The following is a 21,275-nucleotide window of genomic DNA, read 5'->3' as shown; positions in this document are numbered from 1 at the left end:
GGGAGAGGCTCTCCTGACTTCGGTCCGACCAGAACCGGCCATTGTTCGTTACGAGTGGCTATCTCGCTGGACATTTCCGTACCCGAGTACGTGCGCGTGGTCCGTACTACGGCCTACCAGATACTTTCAATGCTCGAAATTTCCATCGGCGTCTATATCGTCGGCGCGTCCGACTTACCGACGAGATTATATGCGCAAAAATGCGCGCTCTCACTGAAAAAAGGAAAAAAAATGTAGGGAGAGCCTTGGATAATACGGCGCATAATCCCCCTCGTGAGTGTGCGATTTGGTGCAACCGAACGGCGAATGTCGCGGCAAGTGTTGATCACCGCGACGAAGCGCCGGCGATTTCGATAAATTAGCAGACTCCGCGATAACTTCGTCGCCGCGGCTTAACGATTGATTGGCTTCCCACGGAGAGAATGTTATAGCAGAAACTAGCTAAAATTACTTCGGCACTGCGCTCGGATTACCATAAAGTGTCAAGGGGATAAAATCAGGGGAAGGGGGCGGAATATCCAGGTCTCACGTAGTTTATATTTTCCGTAGACTATATCTTTTATTAAATTTTATCCAGATCGAAAGGGTTTAGGAATGCATAGGGGATATATATACAGACACACAGACGTTCTAGTTTGTATATAGATTATACTATTAGAATTTTATGACAGAGATCATCGACATTCTGCGGTAGTTGACTATTCTTTTGTTACTAATAGCGAATTCGGTAGCTTGCACTAGTGCGTACTGAGTGCGCGTTAAGGGGATGCTGGAGTCGATGACGAATTCGAACAATGTCGATAATGCAGAGACGATCGTCACTAACATAATTACGCTATCCTTTTCATATTTCTTGTATATACAGAGCTTATATGAATGTGTGTTGCTTTGTTTTACCATATTCAACGTAAAACCTAACCATATATGTGTAGAAATCTTTCTGCAAATTTTTTTGATATTCTTAAGCTTCCAAATGCAGATGCGAAAGTGGAGCAATGTTCTTCAAAATTTTTTTGTTTGGAGCATCCACACTTTCGGTATGTACAAGCTGCGAAACTTTTGGATTAGATAAATATTACACTAACTGGCAGCTTGAGATTTTACATTAAACATTTTTTGTTCGTTTTCATCACATATCGAGCAATGCTCCTATTTATTTTTGCACGTACTTTCATTGCGTAAAAGCATTTGTAATTATATATAACCAATACGACGTAAACTTTGCAGAAAAATATTAATGTTTTGTCGGTAAAGTTTTCAGCATCCTCTTAAGACTTGTTTACAGTACATTCTTATATTTAAGATCGTGTCTTAAATACATATTTAAAAACATTTTAACTACAAAATATTTAATAAAATATTCGTACGGATGTTGTACATATCATATTATTGGTTAAAAATATTTGAGAATTTATTTAAGACAATCTTTAAATATAAAACATACTATGAACAAGCCTTAGTGCAAGCAACCGAATTCGCTATTATATTTTATACTGAGAGAAGGTATCTAAAAATAGTAAATATTTGTTTGGTGAGTACTAATAACATAGATATTTACTTAAATATAAATTCTTTAATTTAAATAGAACATAAACAACTGCTTTCATAAAGTGTACAAGATTTCAATCATTTCATGAGTGAAAATTACTTTTATTATCGGAAATATTATCGGTATTATATATAGTGTATTATAATAGTGTATTATTGCTTGCAAGAAACTTCATTCTAATTATTAACACGTCATTTAACTTTATTGATTCACGAAGAATATTAATATAAAATTTCGAGAGACTTAAAAATTTGTTACTACTAAATAATATTTTTTAACTATAATATTATTTCGATTTTAATGAAACTTAGAAAAAATCTGTATCCTAAAAGGATCATTTCGCGTTTATGTGTTCACTGTTCTTCTCAAGATGAATACTAAAAAAGAGTCCCGGATATATGGAAAGACTTCGACAGTGTTGCAAATTTAAGTATCGTAATGTTGAAGTTATCAGCAATCTAAAGCTTGATCTACAATGTGCTCTTTGTTTCCTGTTTCTTATTCTTTGTCTTTTTCTGACTTAAGGCTTAAAGTTTGAGTCAGGAAGAGATAAAGAGAAAGAAACAGGAAGCAAAGAATACATTGTAGATTAAGCTTATACGATGAAAGAGACATACTGAGAGAAAAATATAGTTGCTTTCGGCGTCAACTATACTCCTTTGTGATTTTAACCATAAAAATAGTTAGGAAAACTATTGTTTTAGTAAGTGTTATTAGAAAGATGGTTCTTTTAATTACTTTTCTGGTTAAGATCACAAAAATGTATAGTTGACGCCAAAAGCAACTATATTTTTCTCTCAGTGCAGGAAACGTAGTCTCTTAAAATAAATCAATGAAACATCATTGGAAGCAGTGAACATTGATTTGCAGTTATAAGTATAGCACTGAAACTGCTCAGTGCTATACTTATAACTGATATCAGTGACTATTCACTGATTCACTTTGAGATAGTAAGGGTATCGAGGGCGGCGCGAGTCGCGCATGATAAAGGGCGCGGTAACTATGAGGTGCGAGCGCAGAATTCACTAACGCGCGCATTTATTCGCCCTGGACGATCGTTTATCCAGAGACGTCGAAGGTGAAATGGTATCGAAGGTTGCGCGCCTTTTTCACCGGCGAGCCGCCGTTGGGCTCGGCCGACCTCGATTTTACAAGAAGTTATGTGGGGGATCGTACGGACGTATCGGGTTAATCTACGCCATTTTTCGCGACTCCTCCGTTGGACAGCGGCCGGATCGCGATGGATACCGGGATTTTCTCGAGTCTTCGCGCTTCTCAAGACCTCCCGTGGGAATTTCGCACGGCGAATGAAATATCGCCGTTTTAATCGTCGCGAATTTAGAGATGGTCGAATGCTTCGGTGATATAAAAGCTGTTTTCTCGTTGTCCGTCTCGTTTTCTCTTTCACGGTATGTAAATGAAAAAGTTCGTGCTCAAAAATTCGTGGTTGTTGAGCGGGCAACAAATTTCTCACGCGATATCACGCGAAAAGGGAAGAGAACGACACACGTTCTCTTGCGGCGGGAGATATGCGAGGGAGAGTAAGGTCGATTTAATCTCATTAAAAGATGAGCTTCCTCCCCTCATCGATGCACTTTTGTAGATTAACGTACGCTAATGACCCACAGAATTTCCGATCGGCTTTATAATTGCTCGAGTGCGCGAATAAGATGCGGCGCGTTTCCTCGTAAGCAAAAATTCTCCCCTGGGAAAGATGGTTTGAATGAAAAAAGATTATAATAGAAAGAGAGGGACCAATATAATACGCACACACTATTTTTTAGAAAAAATATTTTATTAGAAACATTGACGTTTTACATATATATTTAAGCATGATTGTTAAAGTTTCTTAAGGAGAAAATAGTCTAGAAAGATAGAAAAAGAAATAGAACAAACGTAGATTCGAAGAGGGACGAGAGGAAAAAAGAGACGAGAGAGGGAGAAGATCGCAAGGGAGCGACAATCTGTCAGAACCGACTACTCGTAGAAATACGATTGATTATGATTTATGACGAAGGTGTTGCCGGACGAACGGTTCCTCCGCGCGTCTTGTGATTCGGAAAATTTAATTTGTCGGCCGGGGAAAGTCCGACGAGAGAGAAAGAGAGACCCGCGCTGAATGGTACGGTTCGATCGGACCCTCCACGGCTCCTTCCGCCGAAGGTCTTCGCCGCGACTCCTTCTTCGCGGACGTGTAACTGGCTTTTGCCCGATCTCGTATCAAAACGATTTTACCGGGAAAGTCGACGAGTCGAGGGGCGAGGGCCTCGTCGCTCTCCCGGAATTATTGCGGGCGCAGTATATCGCGAAATTTCGTAAGAGCCTTCTAATAAAGTGTCTTCGAGCCGGATTACGATGGCGACATAATGTTTCTGAATTCATACACAGAGCGACTATAACGCGTACACAGTGACATATTTATCGCGCTCGAGGGTTGCCCTTCCATGGGGCTAAGGCTCAGACATTAATTAGAAAGGCGGAACTAATTACTCGATCTCCCTCGAATATTATGAATTAGCCTCACCGCGTGTAATTCACCGACTAAATGCCGCGAATAAAGTATCGCGCGGGTATTAATATTTCATCTCGCGGCCGGCTCGGTAAAAGTGTTCTACTTTCATTAATAATTCAGGTGATTTATCGTATTTACGTACGCGAAGCGATATCTACGGCAGAACATCTCGCTGGTCGAAGGAGAAGAATAGTGTGAGTTGCGTGAACAATCAAATAATTATTTCGCGGCACGTCCTGGGACGTTTTAGACGTTTTTTTTTCTTTATATTGGATTACACGGGAAGGCAACTGTACAGTAAAGCAGTCTTATCCTAAATATAGTGTAGTTTTTATAAATATTTCCGCTTCTCTGAGTGAGGAAATGTGACCGCCATTGTGTCACATAAATGCGCTTCGTATTTATTATTATTTTATGTTTCCACGTAATATATTGCAGCGTTTTTTTTCATATCAATTTTTTCCAATTTTACTATGTTTCCAGTAGTGCAGAAATAGACTCTGTTAGTAAGGTATATCGTGTTAAGGAACGTAGTAAATTTCGTTAGAAACATAGCAAACTTTTTAATATTTCAGTTTCTAAAATATAAATAGCACATACACTGTGCGTGTGTGTGTGTGTGTGGTGTGAAATACTTAAAAATTTATTTGTGGGATATAGAGCTTTTCTCGCAGAAATAAATTTTTGTGTTTCTCAGAAGTGAACCTTATATTCCACAGATAAATTTCCAAATATTCTTTCTCACTATATGAAACAAAGTCAATTACTGCAGAATTTTAATCTATTCCTGGGCTACAGAAAATTTCACAGTAATTTTTACGATTAAATTATCTCCGTGCACAATTCTTAGCAGACATAAAAGTCTGCCTTTAGATTTCCTCTTTTAATTATTCATCACGTCCTTTCATTTTCACCCGCCGTTAATGACCCATTGGATTATTTTCCGCTTGAAAAGTTACCCGCAGCGACTTGTACGTTTTCCAATTCAGCCCCAAAAATCGAGTCGTCCTTGGAATTACTCGCTGCGACCGTCAGTATTTCGCCTGCGCCCGGTCAGCGCGGAGCGAGGTCGATCTTATTCAATATTAAGAACTCACTACCACCACAGACCGGACAATGCGTCTCACTATCGCAGCTGTCGACCTGGACGAGCACGCCAATTGATACCCCGAAGGACTCGCGAATAGTCCCCTCGAGACTCGCGCTCTCGCTCTGCTCTGCTCTGTTCTGTTCTATTCTACTCTGCTCTCTCTCTCTCTCTCTCTCTCTCTCTCTCTCTCTCTCTCTCTCTCTCTCTCTTCTCTTTCCTCCTCTCCCTTTCGTTCTCTCTGCAAGTCCTTTCCACGAGCTCGCCGAATTAATTCTACACTCGCAGAACGCCTGCTACGCTTGGAAATGTTCTCGTCGCGACGACGACGATAAACGTTACGAATCCCTCGGAAAATGATTTAAGCCTGGCGACATTTGTTTCGACACGAAAAGAAATCCGAACGCGGGTTTACACACAAAAAAATATTACTTTACCTGTTCAGAAAAGAGATTGCTCAGTTTGATTTTTTTCTTTTAAATAATAGTTATTTGCAGTAAAGAATATTTTCTTAATAAAATAGTCTTCTCAAATATACTTATCACCAATTTTAGAAAAGCTTATTATAACGTAATCAAAAGGAGAGCTTATGTTCTTTGCAATGAGAAAAAAAAATAGTTGGGTGAGACTTTGTTTGAACGAGCAAAATACGTTGAAGCAAACGTTTAGTCGATTTATATAGTTGTTGTGATGAGTCATTAATTGATTCAATGATTGCAATTTGATCAGTAACTATATTAATGTAACTTATTATTACACTGATGTGCGTCAGTGTAGATCTGTTTAGTCTGTTTAATAGATACAATATTTCTTTGAAAGCGGGTAATCAATAATGAATCGCTGATTTTTTCGATCCAACTGTTTTTTCTCAGTACACAATAACATTATAAAATTTGATCTAAGAAATAGTTGATTCAACTCGATGTAGCGTAACGAACCGTAGTTTTCCTTTAATTTATTATTCCTGACTGAAACTACTATAAACTTACTTTATTTAATTTATTTTACCTTTTTATTTAGGACTCAGAGTGTTTGAACTCAGAGATTTTGAGTAAATTTAATGCTTACCCGAGTCGAAATTTTTATTTTACTTTCGGTCTTATTTAACGGCCATTTTGACACTCTGAAGCCTACGACAACTTTTAATTCTATTTAATTACTAACTTTGAGGAAAGGTCCTCTTTAGAACCTACAGGTGGCATTTAGTATATATTCTGCTATTTAAGCTTAATCCACAATGTGTTTTTTGCTTTCTGTTTCTTTCCCTTTATCTCCTTCTGACTTAAATCTTAAGCCTTAAACCAGAAAAAGACAGAAAAAAGAACCAGAAAGCAAAGAGCAAGAGTAAATTAGGTTTTAGAGGCGTTAAATAGGATTTTAATTTCTTGTGTGTTCAACACACACTGCTTCTTCAGAATGAAGAATGTTAGAAAGTTCATGTCGAAAGTAGAGCTAAAATTTTTGACTCAGGGGTATGATGAACCTATGATAGATTTGCGGATATGTAAACTATAGCGAAACGCTTCAAACACAAGCAATACTTACCTGAGTGCAGGGTGTATTTTCCTGTGTATATCGTCGCGACATATTAAGCAGATTTGACCACAACATACTTGTGAATACAATGAATATCATTAGCCACCGATGTCATAATAATGTAACCACGAGTACGATCGAAGTCGCATATCCGACACAGCTCGTCCGAAAGTAATCGCGAAGATGCGTGTCTCTCGCGAGCTTGTGGACAACGTGTAAGTTTTTCGAGGTGGTGCGTATCGACCAAAAGCACACAACGTGCGTCGGCGTGGGTTTGTGTAACTGGCCCCGACGAGGAAGAGGGAACGACCACTTTATTAGCGCGGCTGAGTAGATGGCGGTTAATTTAACAGCTCGGACGTTTAATGATCGATTTGCCGGTTTCGCGCACTGGCGTCCCCTTAGCGACCGCGCTCACCTATAACTCGCGCGCGCACTAACTCTAACGTCGAATTAAACGAACCGCTCGCCACTTAATCCGGCGATTAACGGCCGACCGGCCGGTCGGTCTATCCGATCTATTAGCTATGTCGCGCGATCTACCGCGATATTACAACTCGCTCATGTCGTACGGCGAAACACGCCGAGTCGTGCTTCACTAACTGCGGATCGTAAGGGCGTAGTTGCCGTAAAGCGAGCTCAAGCAAATCGCGGAGATCCTTGAATACCAAGAGGGAGAGAAGGTCCTTACTCCTTCTCTTTTCGAAGCCCAGAGGATGAGCCTTTGTTTTTTATTTTTTAACATTAAAGCGTTTAGCGTTTTGTGAAATAGGCAAACGCGTTAATTTTCTTCCTGAAAAACGTTTTAGGTTCATATCAATAGTCGTTACTTGAAACTTGCTTCAGGTGAGATAATGATCGAAGGAATCGCTATGTGGTTTTTTGGCTCAGAAGGGCAGCAATAGAGAGAGAGAAGAAATTAAAAATAAAAAAACAATTGTTTTTCGGAAAATCATACAATGTAGACCCACACTTTATGGACAATGATAAATAAATTAGGAGTCTACAATAGAAATCCACCCTGCAATAGAGACTTACCCGACACTATAACGAAGCATTATTGAGATAATCAGGTTTGAATTCAGAATTAGATGTGAGTTTTTCAGCTGAATCGAGATTACAGATGTAATTACTATTACATCTATTACGAGATTACTATTAATACCGATGATAGCTTGATAAATACGAACAACTCAATATTGTTTTCTTAGGCTCATATTAATAATTGTTACTTGAAGTTTGTCTCATATGAGATGCTCAGATTTTTTATTCAAAATTAGTGTGACATAATATTTGTAATCGTGATTCTGCTGAAAAGAATCCTCATCTAATTATGAATTAAAATCAGAGTATTTTACTTAAGAAAAGCGTTTCAAGTAACGACTATGAGCTGCAATAGCTCGTTACTTGAAACTTGCTTCAAGTAACTGTGAGATAGATTTAAATTCAAAGTTAGAGATAAGTTTCCCAGTTGAGTCACAATTACCAATACAATGTCGTATATATTTTATGCGAAATTTATTCGTATATGTTTCAAGCGAAACACTCAAATTTAACTCCAAATTCAGGTCTGAGTATTTCACATGAGACAAATGTCAAGTAATGACTATTAATGTAAGCCTAAGAAATGATCGAAGGAATCGTTATGTGGTTTTTTGGCTCAGAGAGGCAGCAACAGAAAAAGAAGAAATTAAAAATAAAAAAAACAATTGTTCTTCGGAAAATGTAGTTCTTCATGCAATGTAGACCCACGCCTTATGAACAATGATAAATAAATTAGGAGCCCGCAATAGAAATCCACCCCGCAATAGAGACCTGCCCGACACTATAACGAAGTATTCGCGTTGGGACGCTTCAGAGCCTTGGAGTCGTGCGTAGATCGGCCGGAGGGCGACGTAAATCGCGCGTGGCTGAAATTCAGGCGGCCTCGGGGAGAGAAATGTATATCGGCCCGCAGGTAGATACACCACACCGCCGGCACATCGCGCCGAGATGGACGATAATCGTCATCTCGCCGGTAAGGGGCACTCAGCCGCCCCGCAAATGCATGCAAAGAGACCCAATGCACTCTCCATAAAATCCCGTGTTATACGAGATCACTTAGGGCAAGCCCTGCCTAACGAGCAGCGTGCCGTTACCTTACGGCCCTCGCTTAATCGCGCTCCTTCTGCTGCTGCTACTGTTGCGAAGCGCGCCGAAACTTTGTGGACTCTTCTCCGCCGGCCGCGTGTCGCATTTCGCTGTCTCAACGTCGTCGTCGTTGCGACAAAGCAGCAATTCCAGCGTTTTAAGTGGGAAACTTTGAGACTCGTAGGGGATAGTGCCGCTTGCATGCATGCATGCATATATGCTCAAAGCTAAAGGAGGGTGAGATCAGGGAAGACTGAGAGATTGGGGAAATAAGCTATTAATCTTGATCAGTGTCGGGGATTAATTGACTGAGATTTTCCTTGACTAAAATCATCGGCGGATCCATAATCAAAATTCATCAGTCGTCATGCAGAAAATCATAAATAGTTTCCAATTAGTGATTAATCAAACTTTGACGCATATAGAAAGATACACGCTGCATGCGAGATAGCGCGTTTCTCGTTTAAGTATTTCTTTCATAAGTTTATATATCCACAATTATAAGTTCATCTTAAGCATCAAGCTTATTCAAAACACATTCTGAATTCTAACAAATATAGCATTTCAATCAAGAATATTGATTTGAAAAAGATTCGACATTTTCGATAAATTTTTTTTTTCGATAAAATTTTATAATATTTTTATGAAAAAAATTAATTCTTTTTTTGAGTATATGATAATGAAATTTTTTTCGTAAAACTCGTGTGAATATATTTAAAAATTGTCGTCAAGAAAATATTTCACATCAAGATATAATATTCTTTCCTGAAGATAACCATTATTTAAAAGAAGGAGAAAGTAAATTGGCTTTTTTTTAGCAGCAAAATTACATAATTTTTCTACATGTGCTGCTTTATTTTACTACATTAGTAGAAAACATAACTACGCATATGTAGAAATTTTTCTGTAAATACCTTCCATATAGCTCTTACATTTAGTCGTAAAGATACAAAAATATTTCTTGAAATTTTCGTCAGCGGAGCAAACACACACGTACAATACGTACAAACCTGCAGAACCTTTTGTATCAAGTAAATATTCACGCCAACTGACAGCTCGAGATGTCAATTTTAAAATATTTTATCGTTCTAAAATATTTTGTCGTTTTTAAAATATTTTATCGTTCTAAAATATTTTCTTGTCACATAGCGAGCAATGCTTCAATTCGTTATTACACATATTTTCAAGGTGTAAAAGTTGTAATTCTGTGTTGCTAACGACGTGAACTTTGACGCAAAAATCTCTATATTTTGTCAGTAGTTTCCAAATAGTTTTCAGACATAGCATCCTCCATTGCTCTCTCGTTCAGCTGACGAACGTTAGTGCTTTCATATAAGCGAAATGCAGCGTCTGTTTAAATTTTTTTAAATAAAAATTTAATGTTTACTGAATTAATATAGCTTCATAAAGATGAGTAGATGTATTAAAACACTGATCTATTGATCCATCAGTAAAGTTTAAATTTGGTAACAGCACGAGTTGCATTAATAATTTTACATATTTACTCTTACTATGAGCGCTATGAGCCCGCGTTAACACTTCCAGAGCTTATTAATAAAAACTATACGATTAAGCTATACGATTAAGAAAACAATCATAAAAGTATAATCTAAAAGGTTGTAAATGAAAAGTCAGAAAGTTTCAAAGCCAATTGTTAAGCTACCTTTGCACAATTAGAGAAGATAAAATTTCAATTGAGCGTTCGCCTCATACGAGGGCAATGCAGGGTTAGGAGAACGAGAATGTCGATTTTAACTGCTATCGGTCTCATCGTCGTTTATACCGTTCATCCATCGACTTGCAATCATTTGCCGGCCATCAACTATGGTGGAAGTAATTTTCTTAGACCGAACTCGCGCGCGCCGAACGCGATAGACCGCAACTCGTTAATGACTAATGATGTCGCTTTGCGAACGACGCCGCGACGACCGGCTGCAATTCCCAGCGCCCGCGTTTACGGCGGAATCCGCGCGATTTGAAATTAATCACCAATTAATAATCGGTCAGCCACGTCGGATTAATCGCCGACGAAATCTCCAAAATTGCTCAAGTTTAATCTACCGCGGGCCCTTCAACGGCCCGTTTACCTCCGCACGCTCTCGTCATCGTCGGGCCGGTCTGCTAACTTGGATTGCGTTTAATATTACAGAGTCAATCAGGACGAGGTGTGCCGCGCCGCTCATCGCCGGTCAATGTGCATTAATAACGCGACCCGGTGATTTTAATCGATTACTACGCGGATCCTTGTCGTCCCGTGTGTGTTCTGTTCACGACGAAACGAATATCTTACAACCCAGGACAGCTTTGCACGAGCGCGCGACGTTGTTTGAGATAATTCTTCATTTTCTGTTTGTTACGCCTTAAGGTAAATGTGCCAGTTCCCGGACACATACTCAATTCTGGACATTCTTATTATTTTGGTCTTTAAATACAAATATTTAAGCTTTCAACACAATGTGTATATATACTTAATGTTTGTACATATATTTTATGTGTTTAAAGTTTAAATATTTATATTTTAAGATCAAAATAATAAGAATGTTCAGGATGAGATATATGTTTGGGCATTGACTTTTACTTATCGTTTTATTGTTGCAATCAGTGTTCTTGTTCTCTTAAAAAGTAGTCGATCTCGCTTAACAGAATTCACCGAAAGATTGCAACTCTTTCGTTAGTTAGGAAACAGTAAGTAGTGAATGTAATAGTACACAGGAAAAACAATATGGTTGACTTGCACATAAATCCAGTTGTGCCAATTAAATTGAGTAGTAAAATACGGAATAACTAGTTACGTGAGCGAGTGTCATTTCAATTAATTCCTGGTTTCCCCACAACCAGATCACACGCAACTGCATTGATATAATTGATGTGCTAAAGTAACTGAGTCATACCGAGTAGTAAAGTAACTGAGTTACGCGTTACTATCGTACAAAGTGATGCAACTATGCTGCTCGCATCTATTCCTCGTTATGTGTGTCTTTTCTGCCCGTAATAAAATTGTTCGTTTTTTACATTAAATTTAATCTATCAATTGAAGGTGTCATTAAGGAATCAATTTACTGACGCGACATGCTGTTGTGCGTGTTTTTATTAATTTAATTACCGCTTCACGGTGTTCCCCCTTATTGCTTTCGACGCTTTATATGTCATTTTTCCGGCGACACGGTGTACTTGGTGTGTCGTGCGACGCGGCACGAAATTTGTTTGCCCTGTTTTACGACGGGGACAGGTTGCATCGGCTGTCTTATTGGATTCCGGCACAATCACGGGGAATGAGGTACACATGTGCGCGAAAAAGTACAAATCTACACGCCGCGTGTGTATATGTCTCACGATGCTATATGTACGCATATAGCCGTCTACATGACTTCATTCGTTCTCGTGTTTTGCTACCTGCGTCGAAAACCAGAAGTAGGTTTCGCGGCGGTACAACCGAGGACTCTTGTGTCGGTGCTCAGTCGAGGAATTAAAATTACAACATAAATGAATTACAAGTAAATCGATTAAAATTACGTTTACAGTTTAAAATTAGTTTACAGCTTAAAATTAATTTACAGTTATTTGTAGATTAGAGTACAGAGTTAATGGTTAATACGACGCATTCTTTCTTCCTTATTAGCGCCTTTTTCCTATTAATTTATTAATTGTCTGCTTTAATTTTCAAGATGATGTGTTTCTACACGGCGAGAATGTAACACACATAATAACACATTTCAGTTTCCAAAATGTAAATCGCTGGAATTTTACTGTGTTTAGGAACAAAGCAAATTGAGAAAAATGTCAGCACAGTTTCTGTTTTTGAATTAGTATGAGTACATGTGAAATGAAAGTACAGTCGATTACTGCAATGTCGACTTACTGGCAAAATTAACCTGTTGACACCAGATGATAAAGTTCTATAGCAATTTTTATTACAAAATTCTCGCTGTGTGTAGTTCGTTTCTTTACATATATGGGATACACGCTCTTCCAAACCTCTTATCGTTTTCTGCATTATTCAGCGCGTGGAATTGCAAAGATAGCATTCTCCCCCGAGTTTTTGCCGCGGACAGATAACAATATAGTACAATATAGTAGATAACGTAGATCTATCCGAAAAATACAAATCCTCACGAAGCAGACTCTCTCAAGTCAAGTTCGGGCGCGACGATGCCGATTGTCCGCGCAGAAATCGGCATTCCGCGCGACCGATGGCCGCGTGATCGGCGAAGCCACTCTTCATCCATCCGGGACATTGCCTCGGCACTTTCGGCGAGCCCCGGCGTCCTCCTCGGCGCTATCACAGACACACGACTGCTCATCCCTCGTCAATTCCACCGGCGGAAAATACAATCGTTCCGGGGACAGAAGAGTGGCAGAGGCGGGGGGGGGAGGGAGAGGGGTAAAAGGAAGGTGAGGTAAGGCGCGCAGAACGAATAGCAAGCAGCGTCTCGTGGGAGTGTGCACCAGGTGCCGGGTTAACCCCTGCGGCTTAGATGTCTTTAGGCGGGCGCGTTACCCTGTCGCGTCGTAACCAGAAGGTGGTAACCAATCGGTTCGTAAGGTCGGGCAGGGTCGGCTAAGAAATTCGAAGACGGCGGGACGAAGACGGAGGCAACGTCTAGACGGACGAGAGAGCGTTCCCTACGTGACCGGGGAAAGTCATTCTTCTTCGGGGTATCCCGAACGAGATGATCTCTCTCTCTCTCTCTCTCTCTCTCTCTCTCTCTGGCCCTCTCTTCCGTGACGGCGTCGCGAATAACAGCGCGACGCCTCTCCGTGTAGTTTCTCTCGCCCCGTCTCGTCCGTACTTCCTTCCTCCTCAGTTACGCGCACGGGAAAATGTATCAGTTTGCGTTTAACGAATACTCTCGGTATCTCTCGGCGTGTAACGCTACGGGCGAAATTCGGCGGGAAACATTTCGGGTCAGCCGTCGAGTGTCAACCGGCGTGAGGAGAGGCTTGGTCGCGCGAGTCAGGATGCAATTTCCAGGCGAACCCTTGTTGCAGCTCGACGAGGCCAAGCGCGAGCGAAGGGTAAGACGCGGGGAGAAAAGGAGTTCGGGACACGTTCGCGCCATGGTGAATTTTTCACGGGCAAAACCGTGCGCCATGAATTATCCGCAGAGTCATCGCTGCGAGGTTCAAAGTCTCGCGCAGTAAAACAGCGCATCCACGCCGATGAATTCTTCAGTGAAATTCCATTTCCGCGGCCGTTAAGTCCTCGCGCGCTCCCACGTGAGCCTTAAAAACGACGAATAAAGTTGCGCTTTTGGACATTAAAAAAAAGAGGAAAAGAGAACAGAGGCAGAGAGAGAGAGGGAGAGATGAACGCGGAAGAGAGGAACGCGACGAGGGCGCGAGAGGTAAAAACGGCGACTGCTCGCGGCTACGTGAATGGAATGGAAACCGCGGCGTAATGGTTAATAATCGTGACGGCTTGTTTATGACGCCGAGAGTCACCCGGGGCCACTCTTTCTTTTTTTGCCCCTTCCCTCTTCCTCGCTCTCTGTCGTTCGCTCGGTCTCGATGAGAATTCTCGCGAGTCGCGATTATCGCGCTCGCGTTCTCCCGTTAATTATGTCGTCGACGACGTTCATGTCTTCGAGCTGCGCCGGGGGTATACCTCGATCCTTCGCGCGCTGCAATTCTCAGCGAAGCGATCGTTGCACCCCCGCGTCCGCCGCGTCCGCCATCAGCTGTCCTCGAAAGCGCGGTGCTCGCCACATCTCGCGCGAAATTGAGCGGTGCATCGCGGGGAATTAAGGAATAATATCATTCGGTTCGCGGCCGGGACCGCCTCGATCGCGCGAGAAAGCCGCAGAGGAATAAGAAGAAGAAGAAGAAACCGCGCCCGTGGCGGGTTATGTAAGGCGAGGTAGAACCGAACGGGGGTTGCTGCGCGCACTTGCTCGCCTCCCCCGCTCACCACCCGCTCACGGGGCTCGAATTCCCCGGTCGGCTCGCCGCGGGGTTGCACCGACGCGCGCGCGAATTCGGCATCGGCGGCAATCCCGCACGGCTCCCCGTGGCTTTCACCTGCATTTTCCACCTGTCCTCCCGGGGCGTCGCTCCGCCTGGCTCCACCTACAACCCTCCTAGCAACCGGCGCACCCGTCCAACGACGTCACGGATTCCCGCAGACTCCCATTGGCCGCGTCGTATCGACGTCGGCCGCGCGCGAACTCCGTCGCCGTTGTATTTTATTATTTTACTTACCTACCCTACGCTGGCGACGGTGACGGCGACGGCGGCGGCGTGGATGGCGTGGGTGGCGGCGGTGGCGATGCATGCGCTTCTTTTTGCGGCTGCCGACGTTGCACGCGAGGACCCGGCCAAGAGGGAGGTCGCCTCTCCGCTCGTATCTCCGCCGCGAAAATGCAAGCCCGACCATCTTTCTTTTATTCCACCGCCGCGCCCGCCGTTGCGGGGGATTGCGGGAGTGGTCGCAGCCTCTCTCCTCTTCGTCCTGGTCGTTCTCGTCCTGCTGGTGCCGCTAGTGGAGTAGCCTTGAGCCGCAGCAACGTCTCGCGGATCTCCGATAACGCCAAAGTGTGGCCGGGGGGAGAGGGAGGTAAAAGGGCAACGCGGGATCCCGGCGGGATCGATAGTTCCTGTTCCAATTTCCCTGGCCCTAACGTCGCCCCGATGCGCGGCCGGAGTTGCAATTTCTCCCTCTTGGCGAAGCCGAGCCAAGTCGGACCGTACCGAGACCGCCATTTTGCCCTTTCTGCGAGTTTTTATCAGTACGGCGACGGGGATTGATCTCGAGGTCCGCAAGGTCCGACGGCAAGGACAAATAAAAGGCCCGGAGAGAGTCGACCAGCGGAGAACCTACGTCAATCCGATCGCGCCGCGTGCTCAGGGTCGCTCGTTCGCGTTCATCAAACATTCATTCGCTCCTGCGGCGAATTCTCCCTGTCCGTCGCCGCGTCGATCTTCCGCCGTTGGTCCGCTCGTCCGCGACTACGGGCAAAGACGAGTAGAGCAGCTTGCTGCTGCTGTGTGTGCACCTCATCTTCCGGAGCCGACAACGCGGTCGACGCGGCGGCCAAAGGTCAAGCGGCCTCCACGCCTTCGTCCTTGGATGGGGAGGCACCGCGCCGCGGTATTCCACGTACGAGATCGGGATATGGAGGCACGTACATCCGTATTTCGTCGAGGAAATGCCGCCGGCGGCTCTTCCTCCCTCCCTTCTCATCCTTTTCGAGTCGGCGGCAGGAGAAGAAGCAGGACGGGGCCGAGGACGGGTAGCGCGGGGTGAGAGGGGACAGGCTACGGGGGTAGGTGGAGTAGGTGGAGGATTAAGGGGCCTGAAAGACAGCGGGCGGAGAAGCGATAGAAGAAGAAGTTCGCCGGGTGGGTTGGCGCCACAGACAGGTTGGTACCGCGGTGTCGTGTGCACACACATACGCACGCACGCACACACATGCACACACACACACACGCACACAGTCGCACACCCATGTGCACGCACGTACGTACACAGAGCCGCTTTTAGCACATATGGGCGTATCACCGAAGGCGCGCTGCAACTTTCATGCCGCGAGACGGTCGGAAGATGGCTGCCGGGTAACAGCCAGCCGCGAATAAACCGGCAAATGCTTTCGTTCGCCGCTCGAAGGCTACCAGCGGCAACGCGCCGCACCGGGAAAATCCATTTTCGATTTGTTCCCCGGCCGCCACGCCACCGCACCTCCATTTCACCCACTCTCTTCCTCTCTCTCTTTTTTTCTCTCGTTCTCTCGTCTCTCACTAGCCGCGGGGGTGTGTTTCCGTCACGATGGCAGTCGCGCCCTGCGATGGAAAGCGCTCTCGTGTCTTAAGAAAATTTTAAGATATGTCATAAGGAACACACACCGCGCGCAAATTCGCCCGGGTACCGTTTCGCATGAAACCGCTGGCCTGGTAATCTACGCTGGGAGAAACGCGGAGAGTCTTGCCCCACGGTACCCCGAGTTGCGCAACCTGGTGCAACGTCACGTAACAGTAGCCGCCATTCGCCCACTTCCGTCGCACTTTCGGTGTGGAATATTCCGGAATGTCATCGCGTAAATGTGTAGTGAAAAATATTTCTTCGTCTTCTTAGTCCATACTGTAATCTCAACATGACAATATCATTATCATTGTCTGACTTCATTTCTTATTTATTGACTTTATATCGTGCGTAAACGAAAGGCGAGTCATAAGCGCTGTTACTGTTGCAATTGCATCGCCAGGGAAATAAAAGGATTATAAAGCAATCCATTTAAAAAGAAAATTAGAACATATATATAAAACAATGTAAAATAACAGAAAATAATAGAGAAAATAATGTGCCTTCCTTCACCGAATTTTCTCACGTTAAGCATCGAAATATTATTTTTATAGAAATTTATGGGACAGAGTAAATATTACAGTTGTATACAATTTATATATATATAAATTATTTTTAGTTTTAGTGTTTCTAGTATAGTGTAGAAGTTATATATAGAGATTATCAAAAATGATTATACTAATTAGACTATCACAAAAATTTATCTTGTTTAGAAACATAATAAGAAAGAGTTTCGCCAGAAACATAGCGAATTTTTTCAAAGTTTTAGCAGTTATTTACTGCAAAATGTCAATCTATTACTCGGTTATAAAATTCTATAGTAATTTTTGCTATAAAATGCTCTCCGTGTATAAACGTAATTATCAAACTACAAATATATTTGATAATTATTAAAACAGTTATTCGCAAGTACTGACCGTCTCTGCTTCATCTTTCTTGTTCTTTTGCAGCGTCTTGCGAGGAAATAATGTTTACAAAAATACTCGAAGAACAAAGTGAATCCGTCTCTCTTATTTTCTACATCGGATCTTTGGATTCAGTTGTACAGTTAATTGCATTCGTGGCGGTGGGTTTAACATGGTTACTTCCCCCATGTCGAATTAAGATTCGCGATAAGCCAACAATCAATAAGGCACGTACGCACAATTCTTTCGGGATTAAAACTCGTCTACCCGTCTATCGAAAATTGAATCTTCCGTTAAGGACCTCGGAGAACGGCGGAGCCGTAGCCACTCTTTCGGCACACGCGACGATCTATCGCGTTGTATTCTTCAGCAATTCAATTATTAGTATAGCCGCGGAAAATGTATCGTTCCGTTACATCTTCCTCCGTATGACGATTTCTCTGCAGCAGCTACGGCAATATTGCAATCGAAACATCATAAAGGGATGTCAAACGCATACACGGAAAAATATTATTTGACTGCTAAGAAGTAACTGCGCTTCTTTAGTTTACTTTCTTTCGTTTAGATAATGGTTATCTTCAACAAACGATATTTTCTTGATTTATTTGATAATACTTTTCACACAAATATTCATCACAAATTTGAGAAAATTTGTTACGATATATTCAAAAGAAAAATTTATTCTCTTTACAAGACATATAATAATAAAATTTTATTGAACAGAAAGTTGGTTCGACTCTATGTAAGTGAACAAACCGCGAATTTTGGTTTTAATTTAATATTCTTGATTGATGCTACACTTTCTGGAATTCAGAATGTATTTTGAATTGTAAATTTAATGCTTCTGATGAAAACATTTATGATAGATTCGCGGTTATATAAACTTATGAAATTCTCGAAACAAGCAACATTTTTTTAAATGCAATATGTATTATTCTGTGTGCACAGGCAGGGAGATTTACTGATTAATAAGCGTGAAAACAATCCTGCGTTGTACTAAATCATATAAATATAAATATATATATGCACATATAGAATTGGCTCTATATTAATTATATTACATTTAATTAACATATGTTTAACAATCGGTGCGAATGTTTAAGAGGAAATAACGTTCGTTATCGTAAAGCCGGCTGCCCCCGTCGCTTCGCCGAAATACCAATAATTCGTCGGTGAAATGCTCCGTGTAATAACCCGATTTGCACGAGCGATACGCGCAAAACTGTCCGCCCTGTCGGTGGCTCGAGCCGAGCGCGCCCGCGGAATGGTTCAAGTTTAATCGGCCAGTGCTGCTATATCGCTGTTCTTTTTTTTCCATCCCGGAAATTTCGCGCGGCGCGCGTCTGCGTCGCGCTCGAAAACTTCCGGCGTAATTTTCTTCAAGACGGAGAGGGGACTTCACGTTCGCGAGAGTCTATAGTCTTACCGGGGACTTAACGGCGCGGCGGGAAAAGCTAGTCGCGCGCGAATGCACGCGGTTATTTATTTTCTTCGATAAATTCCGCGAGTTGGACACTTTAATCCGCGGGAATCTCCAAGTGCCTGTCAGTTAGGCTCGCCTACTTATTACTACTTAAGCGTTTTAATGGACAAGTTATTATTCTGATATATTGGCTTTTAAGCTTCCTTTCCCCTTTTGCAGTCGCTCCCCCCCTCCCTTCCGATCCCAAATCGGCGTCACTCGCAGCAACTCTCAAGAACGACGATGTCAGTCTTCTTTAACTCGTGCTAACTCGTGCATATTGGTTACGGTTCACCAATATGTATCGCGCTATGCGATACATTTTTAGCAGATTTTGTTTGCCGCGAAACGATCGCGTCAGTAATCGTTTCGCCGTGAAAAGGGACGCGTGACGACGAATGGAGGTTACTTTCTGAATTTCTTGGAGCGGGATCTCATTCAGCGAGGAGTGACTGTATTTTCACTCGAAGCAACAGTGAAAATATTGCCGCTCAAAATCGCGAGAATGAATGCTCAGAACGGATTCTGACTTCATATATAAAGTAAATAGTGAACGTAAATAACAGTAACAGTAATAGTAAATGTTGTAATCAATTAGAATATGTCTCTGTGACGATGGTGTGCAGACGGTTGCAAATTGGTTTGTATACTTCTTGTCGAATGAAGTTGCAACTATCTAAGTTGTTGAAAGTCACTGTGCTCAAGTGTATGTGCAGTAATCGGTTATGATAGGAGTTTAACAATATAGAGCGTGATGACATTTGTGAAATTTGATCTTTAGATTTCTTGAAGTGAAATTCCACTTACAAAGTACAATGGTCGCCGAGTCACTCAAATTTAAATGATTTTTCATTCATGTAGAGCGAATTCTCCGCTGGGAATCGTCGAATGACTATCTTCACTTAAAATTGAAGAGTGAATTGGATAGTCGATTGCAAATCAATATGTATACTTTTTATTGAATGAAGTCGTAACGCTTCAAATTGTCAGAATTGAAACTACTACTGACATGTAATAATGTACAGTAATCGACTACAAATACATAAAAATTGCTTCTCAAAGTAATGTTTTCTTAATTTATAATAAATTCTATCTACCATTTATTAAATTTCTTAAAGTAGGACGTTACTAAAGAAAAAAACAAATAAAGCGTGGCAGTATTTTCATTCCAAGCGATCGTGAAAATGCTGCTGATTTAGAGTGGATAATTCACTCTATACAAATTTGAGAAAATTTGTTACGATATATTCAATATACAATTCTTATATACAAGTAAAAAATCACTTGTATATATAATTTATACAACAACATGTATTATAGTCTATGCAAGTAAAAAATCACAATTCGAGTGATCACTTTACTTTTTGAGTGAAATTTCAAGAAGAAGAAATTCCAAGAAATTTAGAGAGCTAATAAACAAACGTATACTAATTTGGAAAGCAACTTTACTGGTTTTGTAAAGTTTGCATCCCTTTTGAATGTCTCATATTGCGCTCATATTTATGATATAGAACGATAAAGAAGGATTACGAGAAAAATGATGAAAATTTACTCAAGTTGATACGTCATACAAAATTTACACACGCACACATATTGTAGGGGGAATATTATAGTAAAACTTACATTAAAGTTATATTTCTTTTTACAATGTATTTTTAGCATATGTATTTGTATAGAGTGAAATTTCACTTTGAGAAATGGTCATACGTATGCAAGAATAATCTAACCTACAAAATTGTGATTTTTAAGTTTTTACTCCAATGCCTTGTCCCTATGTCTTTTTACATGAAACAAAAAAGACCTAAGTCTTATGGGTGCCTAAAATAGATTAAGAAACAGTTTTAATTTTCTATTTAATTGCGTCTTCTTTATCCATTTTTTAAAAGATTAAGTTTATCAATGAATATCTTTAAAGATAAGAAAATTGACTACGCTTAACATCTTGAACGATTGTGAAGAACTTTAATATGTATGTGCTACTTATAATTTTTAAATTTTCATATTTATTTTTCTCAAAACACACATATATTTCATATGGGTTGGACCACTCTTGCATACTACGACTAAATTGAAAAAATTTAGAAAAAGCGTGTGTCGCTACTTACGAGAGCGTCGGAACAAGCATGGCCACTGCATCCTCGTGTCCGTCGCGTTTGAGGATGCGTTTGCCGCGACAAATCGCGAATCTGAGAGGGAGTATTATAATAATTTCGAGCCCGCATGTACGATATCGCGCGATAATCATACATGCGACGACCAACGAGAGAGAGAGAGAGAGAGAGAGAGAGAGAGAGAGAGA

The 21,275-nt window shown here is 41.6% G+C and overlaps 1 protein-coding gene across 4 annotated transcripts in view; it reads left to right on the top strand.

Moving 5' to 3' along the window:
* LOC116844494 overlaps positions 1 to 21,275 on the top strand; it is a 163,320-nt gene that overhangs the window by 24,412 nt on the left and 117,633 nt on the right. The window contains exon 1 of one of the 4 annotated variants that reach the window (XM_032816061.1): positions 16,158 to 16,173. The exons of the other annotated variants lie outside the window; for them this stretch is intronic. The gene's annotated coding sequence lies outside the window, so the exon portion shown is untranslated. Of the gene's footprint in view, positions 1 to 16,157; positions 16,174 to 21,275 lie in introns of those variants that run through there. 4 annotated transcript variants of the gene reach the window in all.

The sequence above is a fragment of the Odontomachus brunneus genome, unplaced genomic scaffold, assembly GCF_010583005.1.
Source record: "Odontomachus brunneus isolate Ranch 3 - 2012 unplaced genomic scaffold, Obru_v1 Obru_scaffold_042, whole genome shotgun sequence".
NCBI lineage: Eukaryota > Metazoa > Arthropoda > Insecta > Hymenoptera > Formicidae > Odontomachus > Odontomachus brunneus.
Note: the sequence above shows the minus strand (reverse complement) of the source record. Positions and strands in the feature narration are given on the sequence as shown.